Raw genomic sequence first — 21099 nt, forward strand, 5'->3', positions numbered from 1 at the left:
ATGAGGTGATAGTCACCCCTTCCGAACCGGAAAGTAGCGCAGCGCGGGAAAATGTTCCTGTGGTGCCTACACCGACTGGGGAGGAAGTTAATGATGATGATCATGAAGCTTCAGATCAAGTTACTGAACTTCGTAGGTCCACAAGGACACGTTCCGCACCAGAGTGGTACGGCAACCCTGTCCTGGAAATCATGTTGTTAGACAACGGTGAACCTTCGAACTATGAAGAAGCGATGGCGGGCCCAGATTCCGACAAATGGCTAGAAGCCATGAAATCCGAGATAGAATCCATGTATGAAAACAAAGTATGGACTTTGACTGACTTGCCCGATGAGCGGCGAGCCATAGAAAACAAATGGATCTTTAAGAAGAAGACGGACGCAGATGGTAATGTGACCATCTACAAAGCTCGACTTGTCGCTAAGGGTTATCGACAAGTTCAAGGGGTTGACTACGATGAGACTTTCTCACCCGTAGCGAAGCTGAAGTCCGTCCGAATCATGTTAGCAATTGCCGCATACTATGATTATGAGATATGGCAGATGGACGTCAAAACGGCATTCCTTAACGGCTTCCTTAAGGAAGAGTTGTATATGATGCAGCCGGAAGGTTTTGTCGATCCTAAGAATGCTAACAAAGTATGCAAGCTCCAGCGCTCAATCTATGGGCTGGTGCAAGCATCTCGGAGTTGGAACGTTCGCTTTGATGAGATGATCAAAGCGTTTGGGTTTACACAGACTTATGGAGAAGCCTGTGTTTACAAGAAAGTGAGTGGGAGCTCTGTAGCATTTCTCATATTATATGTGGATGACATATTATTGATGGGAAATGATATAGAATTCTTGGAAAGTATAAAGGCCTATTAGAATAAATGTTTTTCAATGAAGGACCTTGGAGAAGCTGCTTATATATTAGGCATCAAGATCTATAGAGATAGATCAAGACGCCTCATTGGTCTTTCACAGAGTACATACCTTGACAAAATATTGAAGAAGTTCAGTATGGATCAGTCCAAGAAGGGGTTCTTGCCTGTACTGCGAGGTGTGCAATTGAGCACGGCTCAATGCCCGACCACGGCAGAAGATATAGAAGAGATGAGTGTCATCCCCTATGCCTCGGCCATAGGGTCTATTATGTATGCCATGCTGTGTACCAGACCTGATGTAAACCTTGCCGTAAGTTTGGTAGGAAGGTACCAAAGTAATCCCGGCAAGGAACACTGGACAGCGGTCAAGAATATCCTGAAGTACCTGAAGAGGACTAAGGATATGTTTCTCGTCTATGGAGGTGACGAAGAGCTCGTCGTAAAGGGTTACGTCGACGCTAGCTTCGACACAGATCCGGATGACTCAAAGTCACAGACCGGATACGTGTATATTTTGAATAGAGGAGCAGTAAGCTGGTGCAGTTGCAAGCAAAGCGTCGTGGCGGGATCTACATGTGAAGCGGAATACATGGCAGCCTCGGAGGCAGCACAGGAAGCAGTCTGGATGAAGGAGTTCATTACCGACCTAGGGGTGATTCCCAATGCGTCGGGCCCAATGACTCTCTTCTGTGACAACACTGGAGCTATTGCCCTTGCGAAGGAGCCCAGGTTTCACAGGAAGACCAGGCATATCAAGCGTCGCTTCAACTCCATTCGTGAAAGTGTTCAAAATGGAGACATAGATATTTGTAAAGTACACACGGACCTGAATGTAGCAGATCCGTTGACTAAACCTCTCCCTAGGGCAAAACATGATCAACACCAGGACGCAATGGGTGTTCGATTCATCACAATGTAACTAGATTATTGACTCTAGTGCAAGTGGGAGACTGTTGGAAATATGCCCTAGAGGCAATAATAAATGGTTATTATTATATTTCTGTGTTCATGATAATAGTCTTTTATTCATGCTATAATTGTATTGTCCGGAAATCGTAATACATGTGTGAATACATAGACCACAACCTGTCCCTAGTAAGCCTCTAGTTGACTAGCTCGTTGATCAACAGATAGTCATGGTTTCCTGACTATGGACATAGGATGTCATTGATAACGGGATCACATCATTAGGAGAATGATGTGATGGACAAGACCCAACTTAAGCATAGCATAAAAGATCGTGTAGTTTCGTTTGCTAGAGCTTTTCCAATGTCAAGTATCTTTTCCTTAGACCATGAGATCGTGCAACTCCCGGATACCGTAGGAGTGCTTTGGGTGTGCCAAACGTCACAACGTAACTGGGTGACTATAAAGGTGCATTACGGGTATCTCCGAAAGTGTCTGTTGGGTTGGCACGGATCGAGACTGGGATTTGTCACTCCGTGTAAACGGAGAGGTATCTCTGGGCCCACTCGGTAATGCATCATCATAATGAGCTCAATGTGACTAAGGCGTTAGTCACGGGATCATGCATTGCGGTACGAGTAAAGAGACTTGCCGGTAACGAGATTGAACTAGGTATTGGGATACCGACGATCGAATCTCGGGCAAGTAACATACCGATTGACAAAGGGAATTGCATACGGATTGATTGAATCCTCGACACCGTGGTTCACCCGATGATATCATCGTGGAACATGTGGGAGCCAACATGGGTATCCAGATCCCGCTGTTGGTTATTGACCGGAGAGGCGTCTCGGTCATGTCTGCATGTCTCCCGAACTCGTAGGGTCTACACACTTAAGGTCCGGTGACGCTAGGGTTGTAGAGATATATGTATGCGGAAACCCGAAAGTTGTTCGGAGTCCCGGATGAGATCCCGGACGTCACGAGAGGTTCCGGAATGGTCCGGAGGTGAAGAATTATATATAGGAAGTCCAGTTTTGGCCACCGGGAAAGTTTCGGGGGTTATCGGTATTGTACCGGGACCACCGGAAGGGTCCCGGGGGTCCACCGGGTGGGGCCACCTGTCCCGGAGGGCCCCGTGGGCTGAAAGTGGAGGGGAACCAGCCCCTAATGGGCTGGGGCGCCACTTTGGGCCTCCCCCCCATGCGCCTAGGGTTGGGAACCCTAGGGGGGGGAGTTTCCCCTTGCCTTGGGGGGCAAGGCAACCCCTTCCCCCTTGGCCGCCGCCCCCCTTGGAGATCCCATCTCCAAGGGCTGCGCACCCCCCCTTGGGGGCCTATATAAAGGGGGGGGGGGAGGGGGGGCAGCACACTACAGCCTTTGGCGCCTCCCTCCTCCCCTGCAACACCTCTCTCTCGCGCGCAGAAGTTCGGCGAAGCCTTGCCGGAGAGCCGCTACATCCACCACCACGCCGTCGTGCTGTTGGATCTCCATCAACCTCTCCTCCCCCCTTGCTGGATCAAGAAAGGAGGAGACGTCGCTGCACCGTACGTGTGTTGAACGCGGAGGTGCCGTCCGTTCGGCACTCGGTCATCGGTGATTTGGATCACGGCGAGTACGACTCCGTCATCCACGTTCATTGGAACGCTTCCGCTCGCGATCTACAAGGGTATGTAGATCCACTCCTTTCCCCTCGTTGCTAGTAGACTCCATAGATGCATCTTGGTGAGCATAGGAAAATTTTAAATTATGCTACGATTCCCATCATTGGTATCATAGCCGACTGCCTGTAGGAATCCCCCTTTCCAACTCCTTGGCCGAAGTCGAGTCTAGTCATTGAAAAACTTTTAATAACATGGCTGTGTGGCTTACGGGCCCACGTCGCCATGGTATTAGGATCTTTTACTCCTTGTCTATACTCTGGGACTCTGATCTCTCTTCTATTCGAGTTAAATGATTTTGCTAAAAACAAAACTAACTTTAGGTTCTCGAAAGTACTTTCTCCCGGAGAGTCCCTCACTTCAGATGATCGCCTGCTGCAGTAGAAGATTCCGGAGTTACCCTGTGATGTTCTCTCGAGACTTTGTGTCCGTTGTTTTTGCAATTGCCTATCACCGAAATATCCCTATGGATAAATACATACATCTGTCGATCTTACTTTTGTTCCCAGTTGATCTTCTCATTACAAGATACCCTGAAATTCCCTCTATTGATCCGTGAATACTTTGTGCCTACTGCCTTGCGGTTCTTGCCACATGAATACCCTCTACGGACAATTCCTCGCACTTACCGAGTATCCGCTCTTCCCCCGTTGTTTATTTGATTTACAAGACACATTGAAATACCATCTGATCTTTTGATAATCCTCTGCCCGCTATTACTCGGCAAATACTTGTCTGCTTGCATTATGGTTGCGTTCCATATGAATAGCAATATTCATTAGTATCCTTTGTCATTATCATTAGAGTCCCTTGATTCAATATGTTGCAAATTCTCGCAGTCCTCAATCAGATCCTAGAATTCATCCTTCCGGCTCAGACGTCATATTAAACATGAGTTGGATCTCGACCAATGAAATTGTCATCAATTGTACCCTTAAGCCTACTCAACCTATCCATCCTTGATCAGAGTGTTTGCTTCTGATCCCTTGATTTGGAGCTCATAATTCCTTTGCATTGGAGCTTTGAATTAGTCGGTTGTCTTGATAATCTGATCTCCTTGCTTTCTTTCTTCTGCTAGTTGAGTACCGATGCTCACATCAGGTCTCTTGTGGACCACCAGAACCTTTATGGGATTTTATCCGACGACGTCCTTCATATTCAATAACTTTGTGAGTCTTTTCTCGGATACATAATGCCTTTGGTAAATTGTATCCTCTGCTTTGTCAACCATGCTCTACTTTTGAGCTGGTGATAATCACTCTCAAAGCTTGTGGCATATGTTTCTAAGTTGCCCTAATGGGTTGAACCTATGCCTTCCTTAATCTGTGTAAACCCGAAAGTTTTGCAAGGTTCATACTCCTCTGGTAATTCACCAGGTAGGTCTTCGCACTCAAATTATTTTTAATAGAGCAGTGAATGAAAGGTTATGCATTGCAGAAGTGGGACTCGACCTTGAACTTTGTGTTCATGCCCATGGACACGATGTAGATCTTATCATTAAAAGCTTCTCTTAAATTAATTATTCCCTTGGTATAAGTTCATCTTATATCTGGGATCTGGCCTTTTGCAATCGTGGTTCCGACCATGTTCTCCTTTAAACACCATTCCTCGTGCAAGTTTAAGCACTTGACTTCTGTAGAGCAATACCCAATCCAACCTCTATTTTAATCTGTCGTCGAGTATTACCCCCTTGGTATCTCGAGATTATCACGGAACTGCATAACCTCTTATGAGTTCTCCATCAAGTATTACATTCTCATTGATTCCAATTTTTCACGGGCTCCGAGTTATTAAACACTCAAGGACATCGATAACTGAATCGAGTCCGCATCATGATTAAACAACTCTTAGTAATCTCCTTTGCTTACGAGTTCGTACTCGATCACGTCATCCCTAGCCTGCTCGGCTATGTCATCATCGTGCCGATTTTAACTGTGCTACCTGGTCCTTCGCAGCGCACAAATTTCTACAGTGAGCTAATCTTGCATCGATCTTCCTCGTCACATCACTTCTCCTTGAACAGCAAACTTGATTTCGAGTTTGTGTCCTACCCGTGGTTCCAATAACCATTCGCTTTCATCATTCCTTTGACTTGATGTCATCGTCGATCAATTACATCTTCTTGAAAACCTCTCGACAAATTTGTCGTGATCATTGTCAACAGTTTGACTTCTTCCAAGTTGTGTGTCGAAATTCAAGATGAGAAATACCATCCTTGCCCCTCGATGAATTATGTTATCATCGACAACATTCTTGCCTCCCCCCAACACAAGCTTGTTCATATTTTGTGTTGAGCCTAGGTGGGGCTGCGACGTGTTGATCTTCCGCGGCCGGGCATGACCCAGAAAAGTGTGTCCGGCCAAATGGGATCGAGCGTGTTGGGTTATGTGGTGCACCCTGTGATGCCCGGATAATTAGGCTACAGTAATCCCACGTTAATGATGCCACGTCACCACAGTTACTGTTGTTAATCTCGTGTTAGTTCAAAATCAATTCGAGATTCAAACTTAAAATAAAGTCAAACGGTAAAGATTTTCAAATATTAAAACTAAAATGTTGGGGTGTTGCCAAATAATGCATAGGTAATTATTGTGGAGAAACCACACTTTTATAAAATGTTTAAAGGCTCTAAAGTAATTAAAACAGCAGCTATGACAATTAATTAAGTGCCTTTTAAAAATAATAATAATACAAACTATTTTAATTAGGTGTCAAACTTTTTGGGGCAGTAGAATAAATTATAACATTAATTTAGGAGTTGTATTTATATTTTATAAAACAGAAATTGAAAGAATAAAATAGAAAAGAAAATAGATAAAGAAAAGAAAAATAAAAAGAAACAAAAAAAAATAAAACACCCCCCCCCAAGCTGGACCGAACGGCCCAGCTGGCTGCCGCACCGGCCGGCCCACCAGGCCCACCCGGGCCTCCTTATCCCTCCCACTCCCGAAACCCTAACCCGATCCACCCACTCACTCTATTCCCCATCGCTCCCCTCGTCCCCTCACCCGCGCCGCCACACGCACGCACGCACACCCAGTGGAGCGGGCACCCGAGCCGCCGCTCCCCTAAGGCCGCCGCCCGCCGGCGCCGAGCACCACCATCCCGGCCTCCTCCTCGTGGCTCCCAACCTCCTGCACCGCATCCCCATCTTCCTCCCCACCGGACTGCGCCCGCCTCCCCGATGCCTGACGCCGGCGCGCGTCCCCGGCGCCACCCCGACGCCCCGCCTCTCCATCGCCGGACCGCCCCGTTCCCCACCTCTACTTCACCCAGCGCCGTCGGACGTCCACCTCGACCTCATCCCCGACCGGCCTCCTCGAGCCACGCCGCCCCCGCTTCCCTCCATCGCTGGTGAGGCCCACGGCCTCCCCTTTCCCTCTACCAGCGCCTCGCACCTGCCGTGCTGCTACTGCCAGCGACGCGCCCGCGTAGGCTCGCCTCGTCGCCACGCCCATGGCCCCGCCCGACGGCCCCGCAATCGCCGTCCACGCCGCGCCCAGTGCGCGCTGGCGCTGTCCCGCTCCTCTCGCCCAGGCGCGGTCCCTTCCCCTGCCCTGACCGGTCGTAGCCCGCCCGGAGCCCCACGCCGCACGAACCCTTCGCCCGGAGATGCCCGCGCCCGTGCGCCGCGAGTGGCCGCGCCCCCTGGCTGCGTCTAGCGCTCCGTGCCCGGCGCCCGTCCGCGCGGCCCCACTCCGGCACCACCTCCTGCTGCCGTCACGACCACCCCCTCGCCGCCCCGGCGCCATGCCGTCGCCGTTGCCCCTCTGGCGGTTGAGGCGTGCGCCCGAACGAACGGGTGCTGGGCACCCGTTGCGCCCATTCGCCCAGTGCCCGCTGCACCCCCTGAGCCACTGACACGGGGACCCCACCCCCAGAACGAAAAAAAAGAAAAAAAAGAAGAAATAATAATAATAATAATAATAATAATATATTAAAAACAATTAATTAATTAAAGAATTAATTAACCTAATTATTTTTTGATTAATTAAACTAATCTAATAACTAAACTAATTAAACTATTAGTTAATTAATTAATCAGTCAATGACAGGTGGGTCCCGCACATCAGTTTGACCCAGTCAACGCCCTGTTGACTGCTGACGTCAGCAGGCACTATTCTGGATAATGTTGAATTAAATAAATTAAATTAATTCTAAAATGATTTAAAACTTTTAGAAAATCATATAAAATAAACCGTAGCTCAGATGAAAATACTTTCTATATGAAAGTTGCTCAGAACGACGAGACGAATCCGAATACGCAGTCCGTTCGTCCGCCAGACGTCCCTAGCATAGCAAACTTGCAACTTTCCCCCTCCATTTCATCTGTCCGAAAAATGCAAACTTGGGGAAAACTTTCCCGGATGTTTCCCCCCTTTGCCGATATCACCTACTACCGCGTTAGGGCACACCTAGCACCGCGTATTGTCATGTTACGCTTTGTGTTGTTTTGATTGCTCTGTTATTTATTGTGTTCCCCCTCCGTTACTTCTTTCCGGTAGACCCCGAGACTACCGGCGACCCCCAGTTCGACTACGGAGTTGACGACCCCTCCTTGTCTGAGCAACCAGGCAAGCCCCCCCCCCTTGATCACCAGATATCGCCTATTCTTCTCTATACAGCTTGCATTAGAGTAGTGTAGCATGTTACTGCTTTCCGATATCCTATCCTGATGCATAGCCTATCCTTGCTACTACTGTTGTTACCTTTACCTGCAATCCTACATGCTTAGTATAGGATGCTAGTGTTCCATCAGTGGACCTACACTCTTGTCCGTCTGCCAGGCTATACTACTGGGCCGTGATCACTTTGGGAGGTGATCACGGGTATATACTATATACATTATATACATGACACATGTGGTGACTAAAGTCGGGTCGGCTCGAGGAGTACCCGCAAGTGATTCTGATGAGGGGGCTGAAAGGACAGGTGGCTCCACCCCGGTAGAGGTGGGCCTGGGTTCCTGACGGCCCCCGACCGTTACTTTGTGGCGGAGCGACAGGGCAGGTTGAGACCACCTAGGAGAGAGGTGGGCCTGACCCTGGTCGGCGTTCGCAGATACATAACACGCTTAACGAGTTCTTGGTATTTGATCTGAGTCTGGCCATTTGGTCTATACGCACTAACCATCTACGCGGGAGTAGTTATGGGTATCCCGGCGTCGTGGTATCAGCCGAAGCCTTCGTGACGTCAGCGACTGAGTGGCGCGCGCCGGATTGGACTGGAACGCCACTAGGCTAGGTCTGCTTCCGGCCGCGTACGCAACGTGCAGGTGTGCATAGGGCGATGGGCCCAGACCCCTGCGCGCATAGGGTTAGACCGGCGTGCTGACCTCTCTGTTGTGCTTAGGTGGGGCTGCGACGCGTTGATCTTACGAGGCCGGGCATGACCCAGAAAAGTGTGTCCGGCCAAATGGGATCGAGCGTGTTGGGTTATGTGGTGCACCCCTGCAGGGAAGTTTATCTATTCGAATAGCCGTGTCCCTCGGTAAAAGGACGACCCGGAGTTGTACCTTGACCTTATGACAACTAGAACCGATACTGAATAAAACACACCCTTCCAAGTGCCAGATATAACCCGGTGATCGCTCTCTAACAGGGCGACGAGGAGGGGATCGCCGGGTAGGATTATGCCATGCGATGCTACTTGGAGGACTTCAATCTACTCTCTTCTACATGCTGCAAGATGGAGACTGCCAGAAGCGTAGTCTTCGACAGGATTAGCTATCGCCCCCTTAATTCTGGCATTCTGCAGTTCAGTCCACTGATATGGCCCTTTACACATGTACCCATGCATATGTAGTGTAGCTCCTTGCTTGCGAGTACTTTGGATGAGTACTCACGGTTGCTTTTCTCCCTCTTTTCCCCTTCCTATACCTGATTGTCGCAACCAGATGCTGGAGTTCCAGGAGCTAGAGATCCCGAGGATGATTCTACATGGAGTTCGGCTTCGAGGAGTAGTTAGGAGGTCCCAGGCAGGAGGCCTTGCCTTTTCGATCGTTGCTACTTTTGTGCTAGTCTTCTTAAGGCAACCTTGTTTAACTTATGTCTGTACTCAGGTATTGTTGCTTCCGCTGACTCGTCTGTGATCGAGCACTTGTATTCGAGCCCTCGAGGCCCCTGGCTTGTATTATGATGCTTGTATTACTTATTTATGCTTTAGAGTTGTGTTGTGATATCTTTCCGTGAGTCCCTGATCTTGATCGTACACATTTGCGTGCATGATTAGTGTACGGTCAAATCGGGGGCGTCACAAGTTGGTATCAGAGCCGACTGCCTGTAGGAATCCCCCTTTCCAACTCCTTGGCCGAAGTCGAGTCTATTCGTTGAAAAACTTTTACTAACATGGCTGTGTGGCTTACGGGCCCACGTCGCCATTGGGTGGTATTAGGATCTTTTACTCCTTGTCTATACTCTGGGACTCTGATCTCTCTTCTATTCGGGTTAATTGAATTTTACTAAATCTAACATTAGGATCTCGTTATCACTTTCACCCGGAGAGCCCCTTATTACTGATGATCGTCTGCTGCACGTGAAGACCCTGAAGATACTCTCTGCTGATAACCCGAGGACTTGTGTTCATCGCTTTTGCAATTCCCTTTCATCGATAAACTCCTATGGATAACCACGTAAACTCGCCATTCATACAATGTTTCCCAGTTGATCTTGTTAGTACAAGATACCTCGAAATTCTCTCTGTTGTTCCGAGAATCCTTTGAGCTTACTACCTTGCCGTTCTTTGTCACCTGAATACCCCTACGGATAATCCTCGCATTTACCGAGTATCCGCTCATCCCCAATTGATTCAAGTATTTCACAAAAGTGTTCAAAATATCATTCGATCTTCTGAAAATCTTCAGGAGCCTGTTGCTCTTGAAATTCTTGCTTACTAGCATTATGATTAATCCCATAAGTCTCGAAATCTTATTGGCACCCTTTGTCATTATCTTTTTGAGTCCATTGATTCAATATGTTGCGAATGCTCGCAATCCTCAATCAGATCCTAGAATTCATCCTTCCGGCTCAGACATCTTTAACATGAGCTGGATCTCGACCAATCAAATCGTAATCGATTGTACCCCTAAGGCTATTCAACTTATCCATCCCTAATCAGAGCATTGCTTCTGATCCCTTGTCTTGGAATTCATAATTCCTTTGCATTTGAGCTTTTGAGTTAGTCAGTTGTTTCTATAATCTGTTATCCTTGCATTCTTTCTTCCTCTGGTTGAGTATTGATGCTCACATCAGATCCCTTGTGGACCACCAGACCCTTTTGTCGGATTTTATCCGACAATGTCCTCCATATTAAATAAGCTTGTGAGCTTTTCCTCGGATACATGATGCCTTTGGTAAATTGTATCCTCTGCTTTGTGAACCATGCTCTACTTTCGAGCTTGTATTATTTACTCCGAAGTTTGTGGTATATGTTCCTAAGATGCCCTGTTGGGTTGAACCTATGCCTTCCTTAATATGTGTGAACTCAGAAGTTTTCACGAGTCATACTCTCCTAGTATTTTGCCAGTTAAAATTTCAACACTACAACTTCTTTGAAAAATGAGAAGTGAATGAAAGGTTATGCATTGGAGAAGTGGGAGTCGACCTTGAACCTTTGTGTTCATGCCCGTGGACACGATGTAGATCCTATCATGGAACCTCCTTATAATAATAACTATTTCCCTGGTATAATATCATCTGGTATCGGTGAATTGATCCTTTGCGATCGTGGTTTCGACCATGTTCTCCTTTAAATACCATTTCCTATGCAAGTTTAAAGTAATTGTCTTCTATAGAGCAATACCCCAATCCATCCTCTACTTTGATCTATCGTCGAGTATTACCCCCTGGTATCTCGAGATTATCATGGAACTGCATAACTTCTTATGAGTTTTCATCAAGTGCTACATTCTCACTGATTCCAATTTTCCACGGGCTCTGAGTTATTAGTCACTCGAGAACACCGATAAGTGAATCGATTCCGCACTCCGATTCAATAACTCTAAGTAATTCTTGTTGCTTACGAGTTTAATAATCCTTCAAGTCATTCCTAGCCTTATCGGCTATATCATTATCGTGCAAACTTTTTAACTGTGCTACCCGGTCCTTCCCGGAACACAACTTTCGATGATGAGCTAAGCTTACGTCGATCTTCCTCGTCATATTAGTTCGCCTTGAACAACAAGCTTGATTTCAAGTTTGTGTCGTACCCTTGGTTCCATTAACCTATCGCTTTCATCATTCCTCTGACTTGATGTCATCGCCGATAGATTACATCTTCATGAAATCTCTCGACAAATGTGTCGTGATCAGCACCAACATTTTGAGCTCTTCCAGGATATCAGTCGAAATTCAGGATGAGAAATATCATCCTTGCCCCTCGATGAATTGTGTTATCATCGACAACATTCTTGCCTCCCCTCAACACCAACTTGATCATGTTATGGAGCTCCTTGCTAACCAGCTTATGTTATGTTCTACCTTGGAGTATTACCATATTTTATGACAAGGATATTGTGAGAATTTCTCCACCTCTTGAGAATTCTTGATATAGTAATACTTCTCGCCATCTCCAATTGTTTTCTGATCCCCGTGTTGTTTCTAACCGGAAAACCGACAATTGAACTATGATGTGCGACTTCAAAACTTCTAGCAACCCTATTGCTTTGAAGTTAATGGTCGATATTTCATTCTTAGACCATTGGTTATCGAATCACCGTTCTAACATTGATCATTCTACCTAAGCCCATATTCGGGTGCACCTGTCAACCAATGTTTAGTTGTGTATGTTTTCCTCGAGCATACCTCATTAAGTCATTCGATCTAGCTAATGTTATCTCCTTGTTCACATAGTTGTGGAAATCCATCTTTTGGAAATCTCAATGGATTGTCGCTGCGTCAATCAGTCACCTCCTCACCTCTCCTTGATTTAATGATGAACCCTTGTTCGGGACTCGCTTCCATAGTTCATCTCCCAAGAATCTTCGATGTCGTTTCGACAATTTGTGTTGCACCTTTTCTTCTCAGGCATCCTGAGTCTGAGTTATCCTGACATCAATCAGATCTGAATCTCGGTCAGATATGATGGTTGGAACATATTTCCAAGACTTATAACATTGGCCTATTTATGACCCGGTAAGGTGATGTCATGCCTAACACACCTGGCTGGAGGACCTATTGTTATAGTTTCCTTTTTGGCAAGGTTAGTCATTCTTCCGTGAGGAAATTGTAAGACTTATTCTATAGGTTGTTCCTGATGGATCCTTTTTATTTCCAAAGTCTGATCTTCACCTGTTGACCATGTCAATGCTATCTCGAAGCATGTCTATGGTACTCCGATTTTCAACAGGAACATTTGAAGCCCAATGCTAAATGTTTCCTGCTCAATTATCCAAACACCGCTGTATGGGTAATGTCATGAAATTTCCCTCCCCTTACCTAAAGGATTCTCTACATTATATCCTGTCGTGGATATCAGGTTCTGCTTGCCCTTGGAAAGGATATACCCCTGAAAGGCATGTTTAAACACATTTTCCTTTCCATTGTTCTGTTTAATTTGATAATCATAATTTCCTTTCCATTGTTTGGTTTAACCTTTCTTGTGGTCTATATGATCTAAGCAGTAATATTCTCCTGCTTATGTAAACACCTCGGTGTACAATTCTGTCAGCAAGCCCCTGTTACTATTGTTGGTGACATTTCGGTAACCACCGATGGACGAGAACTTTGCCTAATGGTCCGCCTCGTTTCAACGAGCAGGAAAAGGGTTCTCTTCGTCCCTCGCCCTTGGTATCGACGTTGTTGCCGACATAATCGACAGGCTACCCTCTGACATGTCTTGCTATCATGACCGTGCAAGATGTCACTGTTCCTCCTACTTTTAATCCACATGGTGGGCCCATAACCCACAGTTCCACAGGATCGAAACCTGACTCTTCTATACAACCCTGTTTCTAATGGTTATTCCTCACACTTGGCTCCGTGTAATTCACGTGCCACCTTTCGTGAGATCATCAATCTTGGTATCAGACACAATACTTATTCCCGTTGCTCAGAACCCTTCAGGCATCAAACGATTGCCTACCCGCTCGAAACTTCCCCACGATACCTCCTTACCTTGCTCTCGATATTGTCTTAAATTTCCATTCGAGAGTTACTTTCCGCCACCTTTCCCGATGTTATCAACCAGATAGTCAACCGTTCAGAGGCCTGTTATTCCGAAGTTACCCCTTGTCCTTCGTAAGTACGATGGAATTCCTGAAGGAAGGATGCCACCTTCATCATGATGACCTGAAGCAGGAAAATGAAGACATCAACGTAATGGATCAACCGCTTCGAGAAGAGCAACCAAGATCGAGAACGCTCGTTAGAATTTCATGACCAAATCCCTTTCCCGTCACTTCCCCTCTTAAATCTCGGGACGAGATTTCTTGTAGTGGAGGAGAATTGTGACGCCCGCATAATTAGGCTACAGTAATCCCACGTTAATGATGCCACGTCACCACGGTTACTGTTGTTAATCTCGTGTTAGTTCAAAATCGATTCGAGATTCAAACTTAAAATAAAGTCAAACGGTAAAGATTTTCAAATATTAAAACTAAAATGTTGGGGTGTTGCCAAATAATGCATAGGTAATTATTGTGGAGAAACCACACTTTTATAAAATGTTTAAAGGCTCTAAAGTAATTAAAACAGCAGCTATGACAATTAATTAAGTGCCTTTTAAAAATAATAATAATACAAACTATTTTAATTAGGTGTCAAACTTTTTGGGGCAGTAGAATAAATTATAACATTAATTTAGGAGTTGTATTTATATTTTATAAAACAGAAATTGAAAGAATAAAATAGAAAAGAAAATAGATAAAGAAAAGAAAACAAAAAAGAAATAAAACAACCCCCCCAAGCTGGACCGAACGGCCCAGCTGGCCGCCGCACCGGCCGGCCCACCAGGCCCAGTCGGGCCTCCTTATCCCTCCCACTCCCAAACCCTAACCCGATCCACCCACTCACTCTATTCCCCATCGCTCCCCTCGTCCCCTCACCCGCGCCGCCACACGCACGCACGCACACCCGGTGGAGCGGGCACCCGAGCCGCCGCTCCCCTGAGGCCGCCGCCCGCCGGCGCCGAGCACCGCCACCCCGGCCTCCTCCTCGTGGCTCCCAACCTCCTGCACCGCATCCCCATCTTCCTCCCCACCGGACTGCGCCCGCCTCCCCGATGCCTGACGCCGGCGCGCGTCCCCGGCGCCACCCCGACGCCCGCCTCTCCATCGCAGGACCGCCCCGTTCCCCGCCTCTGCTTCACCCAGCGCCGCCGGACGCCCACCTCGACCTCATCCCCGACCGGCCTCCTCGAGCCACGCCGCCCCCGCTTCCCTCCACCGCTGGTGAGGCCCACGGCCTCCCCTTTCCCTCTACCAGCGCCTCGCACCTGCCGTGCTGCTACTGCCAGCGACGCGCCCGCGTAGGCTCGCCTCGTCGCCACGCCCATGGCCCCGCCCGACGGCCCCGCAATCGCCGTCCACGCCGCGCCCAGTGCGCGCTGGCGCTGTCCCGCTCCTCTCGCCCAGGCGCGGTCCCTTCCCCTGCCCTGACCGGTCGTAACCCGCCCCGAGCCCCACGCCGCACGAACCCTTCGCCCGGAGATGCCCGCGCCCGTGCGCCGCGCGTGGCCGCGCCCCCTGGCTGCGTCTAGCGCTCCGTGCCCGGCGCCCGTCCGCGCGGCCCCACTCCGGCACCACCTCCTGCTGCCGTCACGACCACCCCCTCGCCGCCCCGGCGCCATGCCGTCGCCGTTGCCCCTCTGGCGGTTGAGGCGTGTGCCCGAACGAACGGGTGCTGGGCACCCGTTGCGCCCATTCGCCCAGTGCCCGCTGCACCCCCTGAGCCACTGACACGGGGACCCCACCCCCAGAACGAAAAAAAAAGAAAAAAAAAGAAAAAATAATAATAATAATAATAATATATTAAAAACAATTAATTAATTAAAGAATTAATTAACCTAATTAATTTTTGATTAATTAAACTAATCTAATAACTAAACTAATTAAACTATTAGTTAATTAATTAATCAGTCAATGACAGGTGGGTCCCGCACATCAGTTTGACCCAGTCAACGCCATGTTGACTGCTGACGTCAGCAGGCACTATTCTGGATAATGTTGAAATAAATAAATTAAATAAATTCTAAAATGATTTAAAACTTTTAGAAAATCATATAAAATAAACCGTAGCTCAGATGAAAATACTTTCTATATGAAAGTTGTTCAGAACGACGAGACGAATCCGAATACGCAGTCCGTTCGTCCGCCAGACGTCCCTAGCATAGCAAACTTGCAACTTTCCCCCTCCTTTTCATCTGTCCGAAAAATGCAAACTTCAGGAAAACTTTCCCGGATGTTTCCCCCCTTTGCCGATATCACCTACTACCGCGTTAGGGCACACCTAGCACCGCGTATTGTCATGTTACGCTTTGTGTTGTTTTGATTGCTCTGTTATTTATTGTGTTCCCCCTCCGTTACTTCTTTCCGGTAGACCCCGAGACTACCGGCGACCCCCAGTTCGACTACGGAGTTGACGACCCCTCCTTGTCTGAGCAACCAGGCAAGCCCCCCCCCCTTGATCACCAGATATCGCCTATTCTTCTCTATACTGCTTGCATTAGAGTAGTGTAGCATGTTACTGCTTGCCGATATCCTATCCTGATGCATAGCCTATCCTTGCTACTACTGTTGTTACCTTTACCTGCAATCCTACATGCTTAGTATAGGATGCTAGTGTTCCATCAGTGGCCCTACACTCTTGTCCGTCTGCCAGGCTATACTACTGGGTCGTGATCACTTTGGGAGGTGATCACGGGTATATACTATATACATTATATACATGACACATGTGGTGACTAAAGTCGGGTCGGCTCGAGGAGTACCCGCAAGTGATTCTGATGAGGGGGCTGAAAGGACAGGTGGCTCCACCCCGGTAGAGGTGGGCCTGGGTTCCTGACGGCCCCCGACTGTTACTTTGTGGCGGAGCGACAGGGCAGGTTGAGACCACCTAGGAGAGAGGTGGGCCTGGCACTGGTCGGCGTTCGCAGATACATAACATGCTTAACGAGTTCTTGGTATTTGATCTGAGTCTGGTCATTTGGTCTATACGCACTAACCATCTACGCGGGAGTAGTTATGGGTATCCCGGCGTCGTGGTATCAGCCGAAGCCTTCGTGACGTCAGCGACTGAGTGGCGCTCGCCGGATTGGACTGGAACGCCACTAGGCTAGGTCTGCTTCCGGCCGCGTACGCAACGTGCAGGTGTGCATAGGGCGATGGGCCCAGACCCCTGCGCGCATAGGGTTAGACCGGCGTGCTGACCTCTCTGTTGTGCTTAGGTGGGGCTGCGACGCGTTGATCTTACGAGGCCGGGCATGACCCAGAAAAGTGTGTCCGGCCAAATGGGATCGAGCGTGTTGGGTTATGTGGTGCACCCCTGCAGGGAAGTTTATCTATTCGAATAGCCGTGTCCCTCGGTAAAAGGACGACCCGGAGTTGTACCTTGACCTTATGACAACTAGAACCGATACTGAATAAAACACACCCTTCCAAGTGCCAGATATAACCCGGTGATCGCTCTCTAACAGGGCGACGAGGAGGGGATCGCCGGGTAGGATTATGCCATGCGATGCTACTTGGAGGACTTCAATCTACTCTCTTCTACATGCTGCAAGATGGAGACTGCCAGAAGCGTAGTCTTCGACAGGATTAGCTATCGCCCCCTTAATTCTGGCATTCTGCAGTTCAGTCCACTGATATGGCCCTTTACACATGTACCCATGCATATGTAGTGTAGCTCCTTGCTTGCGAGTACTTTGGATGAGTACTCACGGTTGCTTTTCTCCCTCTTTTCCCCTTCCTATACCTGATTGTCGCAACCAGATGCTGGAGTTCCAGGAGCTAGAGATCCCGAGGATGATTCTACATGGAGTTCGGCTTCGAGGAGTAGTTAGGAGGTCCCAGGCAGGAGGCCTTGCCTTTTCGATCGTTGCTACTTTTGTGCTAGTCTTCTTAAGGCAACCTTGTTTAACTTATGTCTGTACTCAGGTATTGTTGCTTCCGCTGACTCGTCTGTGATCGAGCACTTGTATTCGAGCCCTCGAGGCCCCTGGCTTGTATTATGATGCTTGTATTACTTATTTATGCTTTAGAGTTGTGTTGTGATATCTTCCCGTGAGTCCCTGATCTTGATCGTACACATTTGCGTGCATGATTAGTGTACGGTCAAATCGGGGGCGTCACACACCCCTGCAGGGAAGTTTATCTATTCGAATAGCCGTGTCCCTCGGTAAAAGGACGAGCCGGAGTTGTACCTTGACCTTATGACAAGTAGAACAGGATACTTAATAAAACACACCCTTCCAAGTGCCATATATAACACGGTGATCGCTCTCTAACAGGGCGACGAGGAGGGGATCGCCGGGTAGGATTATGCTATGCGATGCTACTTGGTGATCTTACCATCTACTCTCTTCTACATGATGTAAGTGTTGGGGAACGTAGTAATTTCAAAAAATTTCCTACGCACACGCAAGATCATGGTGATGCATAGCAACGAGAGGGGAGAGTGTTGTCCACGTACCCTCGTAGACCGACAGCGGAAGCGTTATCACAACGCGGTTGATGTAGTCGTACGTCTTCACGATCCGACTGATCAAGTACCGAACGTACGGCACCTCCGAGTTCTACACACGTTCAGCTCGATGACGTCCCTCGAACTCCGATCCAGCCGAGTGTTGAGGGAGGGTTTCGTCAGCACGACGGCGTGGTGACGATGATGATGTTCCACCGACGCAGGGCTTCGCCTAAGCTCCGCAACGGTATTATCGAGGTGTAATATGGTGGAGGGGGCACCGCACACGGCTAAGAGATCTCAAGGATCAATTGTTGTGTCTCTGGGGTGCCCCCCTGCCCTCGTATATAAAGGAGCAAGGGAGGAGGAGGCCGGCCCTAGGAGGGGGCGCACCAAGTGTGGAGTCCTACTAGGACTCCCTAGTCCTAGTAGGATTCCACCTCCCATATGGAATAGGAAAAGAGGAAGGGAAAAAGAGAAGGAAGGAAGGGGGCGCCCCCCTTCCCTAGTCCAATTCGGACCAGACCAAGGGGAGGGGTGCGGCCACCCTTGAGGCCCTTTTCCTTCTTTCCCGTATGGCCCAATAAGGCCCAATACGTATTCCCGTAACTCTCCGGTACTCCGAAAAATACCCGAATCACTCGGAACCTTTCGAAGTCCGAATATAGTCGTCCAATATATCGATCTTTATGTCTCGACCATTTTGAGACTCCTCGTCATGTCCCGGATCTCATCCGGGACTCCGAACTCCTTCGGTACATCAACATACATAAACTCATAATAAAACTGTCATCGTAACTTTAAGCGTGCGGACCCTACGGGTTCGAGAACTATGTAGACATGACCGAGACACGTCTCCGGTCAATAACCAATAGCGGGACCTGGATGCCCATATTGGCTCCCACATATTCTACGAAGATCTTTATCGGTCAGACCGCATAACAACATACGTTGTTCCCTTTGTCATCGATATGTTACTTGCCCGAGATTCAATCGTCGGTATCTCGATACCTAGTTCAATCTCGTTACCGGCAAGTCTCTTTACTCGTTCCGTAATACATCATCCCGCAACTAACTCATTAGTCACAACGCTTGCAAGACTTATAGTGATGTGCATTACCGAGTGGGCCCAGAGGTACCTCTCCGACAATTGGAGTGACAAATCCTAATCTCGAAATACGCCACCCAACAAGTACCTTTGGAGACACCTGTAGAGCACCTTTATAATCACCCATTTACGTTGTGACGTTTGGTAGCACACAAAGTGTTCCTCCGGTAAACGGGAGTTGCATAATCTCATAGTCATAGGAACATGTATAAGTCATGAAGAAAGCAATAGCAACATACTAAACGATCAAGTGCTAAGCTAACGGAATGGGTCAAGTCAATCACGTCATTCTCCTAATGAGGTGATCCCGTTAATCAAATGACAACTCATGTCTATGGCTAGGAAACATAACCATCTTTGATTAACGAGCTAGTCAAGTAGAGGCATACTAGTGACACTCTATTTGTCTATGTATTCACACATGTATTATGTTTCCGGTTAATACAATTCTAGCATGAATAATAAACATTTATCATGATATAAGGAAATAAATAATAACTTTATTATTGCCTCTAGGGCATATTTCCTTCAGTCTCCCACTTGCACTAGAGTCAATAATCTAGTTCACATCGCCATGTGATTTAACACTCCGATTTGGGTTTGAGCTTATCAGGATGAAACTTTTTCACATGAGCATCGCAACCCCAAACTTTAAGAAACGACAACTTTGGTTTCTTGCCAAACCACAGTTCATAAGGCGTCGTCTCAACGGATTTTGATGGTGCCCTATTTAACGTGAATGTAGCTGTCTCTAATGCATATCCCCAAAACTATAGTGGTAAATTGGTAAGAGACATCATAGATTGCACTATATCCAATAAAATACGGTTATGACGTTCGGACACACCATTATGCTGTGGTGTTCCAGGTGGCGTGAATAGTGAAACTATTTCACATTGTTTTAACTGAAGGCCAAACTCGTAACTAAAATACTCTTCTCCACGATCTGATCGTAGAAACTTTATTTTCTTGTTACGATGATTTTCAACTTCACTCTGAAATTCTTTGAATTTTTCAAATGTTTTAGACTTATGTTTCATTAAGTAGATATACCCATATCTGCTTAAATCATCTGTGAAGGTGAGAAAATAACGATATCCGCCACGAGCCTCAACATTCATCGGACCACATACATCTGTATGTATGATTTCCAACAAATCTGTTGCTCTCTCCATAGTTCCGGAGAACGGCGTTTTAGTCATCTTGCCCATGAGGCACGGTTCGCAAGCATCAAGTGATTCATAATCAAGTGATTCCAAAATCCCATCAGTATGGAGTTTCTTCATGCGCTTTACACCAATATGACCTAAACGGCAGTGCCACAAATAAGTTGCACTATCATTATTAACTTTGCATCTTTTGGCTGTATCACTACGATCGAGATCCAACAAACCATTTTCGTTGGTGTGTATGACCATAGAAGGTTTTATTCATGTAAACAGAACAATAATTGTTCTCTATCTTAAATGAATAACCGTATTGCAAAAAACATGATCAAATCATATTCATGCTCAACGCAAACACCAAATAATACTTATTTAGTTTCAACACTAATCCCGAAAGTACAGGGAGTGTGCGATGATGATCATATCAATCTTGGAACTACTTCCAACACACATCGTCACCTCGCCTTTTACTAGTCTCTGTTTATTCTGCAACTCCCGTTTTCGAGTTACTACTCTTTAGCAACTGAATCAGAAATATCACTTATATGACCCGTCGGCCTTCGGTAGGCCGAATGGGTTTGGTAGACAGAGGAGATTATGGGAGAGGTGGAGGTTTACTTTTTTGCGGGAGACAAGGCGTGCATAAGTGGAACGACGTACCAATTGACCATCACCGCCGCAGACTCCTTTTTGTGGAGACCATCAAAACTTGAACCCTGGTGGTTCGTATAACCATCCAACTACAACCAGAGGTTGGTTTCACGGTCCCTCTTATGTC

This window comes from Aegilops tauschii, chromosome 2 (assembly GCF_002575655.3).
Source record: "Aegilops tauschii subsp. strangulata cultivar AL8/78 chromosome 2, Aet v6.0, whole genome shotgun sequence".
In the NCBI taxonomy this organism is placed as follows: Eukaryota; Viridiplantae; Streptophyta; class Magnoliopsida; order Poales; family Poaceae; genus Aegilops; species Aegilops tauschii.